This window comes from Cibotium barometz, chromosome 11 (genome assembly GCF_041138505.1).
Source record: "Cibotium barometz isolate CiBa-2024 chromosome 11, ASM4113850v1, whole genome shotgun sequence".
Classification (NCBI taxonomy): domain Eukaryota; kingdom Viridiplantae; phylum Streptophyta; class Polypodiopsida; order Cyatheales; family Cibotiaceae; genus Cibotium; species Cibotium barometz.
Window position 1 is genome coordinate 14,859,972 of NC_141056.1, and position 3,064 is coordinate 14,863,035.

The window sequence follows — 3,064 nt, forward strand, 5'->3', positions numbered from 1 at the left end:
ATATTTTACACAGCCCACCTATATATATTTGTGTCTGTCTGCTATCTTTTAATGAAAATGCTTTTGCAGTCATCATCATCATTATCATGTAGTAAATGAAACCCGCCAACTCCTGGCAATTAATTATTTATTATAGCCGGCCCCTTCAAAACCACATATATCAAAATAGATTCACTTTTATCTATTATTATTCATTATAGAATAAAATGATCCTGATCGTTTAAGAATGATTTCTCATGTTGATGTGACAACACTTAGAGAGCTTGTTCCCATGCTCTCGAGCTTGCAAGAAGAGTTTTAGAAACTTATTTTTATGAGCTTGTTCCCATGCTCTCTAGCTTGCAAGAAGAGTTTTAGAAACTTATTTTTATGAAGGATCCACATTGCCTATTCATTTTGTGACAACACTTACAGAGCTTGTTCCCATGCTCTCGAGCTTGGAAGAAGAGTTTTAGAAACTTATTTTTATGAAGCATCCCTGTTCATTTTGTGACCGATGAAATTTTATAAGTTTACTCAACGTGCTTGATTCTCACGCTCATGAGAATTAGATCCTATGAGACCCACGTGATCTTCACATCGTGTGATCCAGAGACAGAAAACATTGTAATGACGTGTGTGAAAACCTTGTGTTTTGAGTGTACTTTTGCATGTCAAGAAACTATTACATGCAATTAAGATCTGGGGGTGGTTGGTGACAAGATAAAGCTTGGATTTGAGACAAGCTGATGCAAAAAGGAGGGATATAGAGAGACTGCAATCCCTAGAAAATGTTGGGTTTCAATTTAACCTCAAGACTTGAATGTCTACATGAGCCCAGGCTCAAGCATTAGCAGAAAGGATGCCACCCTTGGAATGTCTACATGAGCCCAAGCTCTAGCTCTAGCTTCTAGCTCAAGCATTAAAAGAACGGTTCACCCTTCGAACCAATTCAAGAAGGTTCAAAGGAGGGTTGGGACTCTCAGCTACTCTAAAACATACGTTGTAATCGTGATGACAAATCAAAGGAACCCACATAATAGTTATATACATATATTGACATTCACCAAATGTTGCCTAACCCTAAGTTCCTAGTTCAAATGCAGGCAATGTTGCTGCCAAATTAAGAAGGAACTTCAAGAGCACCTCTAACCCTAGAAGAGGAAGAGTAAGAGATGTATTTCCACTAGTAAGATCGATACCCTAAAAGAGGAAGAGAAGACCAATACACATACTAAACCCAGGTGGCATCACCTAGCTACAACAACCCCAACTAATTAAGGAGGATTGAAAAAATAAATAAGAGGGCTACTAAGGAGTTAAAGAACCACTAAAAACATTACAAATCAAGCCCTTCAACATTGCTAAACTCATGTAGAAGTTTATAGGTGATGGAGATCCCATTCAGCATTTAGAGATTTTTTAGTCAATCTGTAAGATTGTGTAACTATGGATCACTTGACAAAAATCTCCTTTTTACGATAGATGGGAAAGCACACTACTAGTATAGAACTCTAAAGTCTAAAGATAAAATCAATTTCAGTGGGCTTTAAAACTTGTTTGTACTAAGTTTTGCACAAAGTGGTGACAAATGGAGTCCAATGGCACAACTCCATAACATTAAGCAACATGAGATGAGCCTATGAAAACATTTGAGCTCATAGTGCAAACTTCAGGAAACATGCATCTATTTTTGTGCTTCCATAGGGGAGTGCATCACTCAAAAATGCATGATTTAACTGCTCTTTATCTAGTATAACTATACTATAAACTTTGAAGTTAACCTGTTGAAATTACCATAGCTTGATGATACTAAGTCCCCATCTTCAGCTGCACCATCTCGAGTTTCGAGTCATCATGATTATGGAGCTCATGAGAAATAAGTAAACAACGTGATTATAGACAAGTTAAGCGCGGCCGTACTAGAAAAGATAAAGCTAAATAAGGGAAGAGAACCACTAGCATCTTTATCCCAGAAGAGAGGTAATATGTTGTTTGTTTTATAGGCAAAACCATATGAGTTAAAAATTTCCACAATTGCAAACTAGACATTTGCTTTACTGTTTTACTCATTGCATGCACTTGGTAAATCATGACACCAGCATGTGATGTTGATACCCTCATGCTCAACTGCTAGCCTAATTGCCAATTGTAAGGTAAACCCTCTAGTTTTACCAGCACCACCCAATCTTGTTAATGTCACTAATGAAACAAAATGTGCAAGACTAACCAAGGGGAACTATAGGATACTTTACGTACCATACCACCACAGCCACCTTCACCTAAACTTAACACCGAGGAGCTACCATGAAAGGGAGAATATTCCCATAAGCCAAAACTTAACACTAAGCCAAAACCGACCAAGGGAATTATAGGATACTTAATGTACATGTACCTTTATAACCACCTTCACCCAAACTTAACACCGAGGTGCTACCATGAGAAGGAGAATATTCACATCTCCAAGCTTCTATATCATACAAGGTGCTACAACAATATCGATGTTTTAGATTATGAACCAGTGGAAGGAATGAGACATTAACTATACTATGAGGAGGGCTCTATTACAATTTATAATTTCCAAGGACCCCAAGTCAAATAGTGGAGTGCCCTCCGAAGAATGTTATGCAAAACAAACCTTAGGCACCTATGCAACCAACTCCAGATCAAACCTTTACATGTACAAAGTGTGGAGTGGATCTTTTTATCAAAAATTGTCCATAAAAGTGAGGCTTCAACTTCTACCAATCTCACAACAAACCTCCACATGATTAGTGTACACATAACCTAGATGAGTAACAACCCCACTTAATGTGCTAACTTGGGCCCAAGAGCAAAGACAAGGTAGATGTTCAGTTATTATCAGCTTCAGTCCTAAACTAGGTAGAAGAAGATGGGTAAGAATGAATCTGTGGTTAAAATTTATGATAGTTTGGATAAAGGGACCATAGAGATGAGATCGACTCGATGTAATGAAGAGGATCTAATTTTATAAGAATTAAAGGCATAAGGATCAACAAAAGGTCAATAAATGATATGCAACACCTTGTAGACTGGGTTAATACCCAAATGTCAAGTAGGAAAT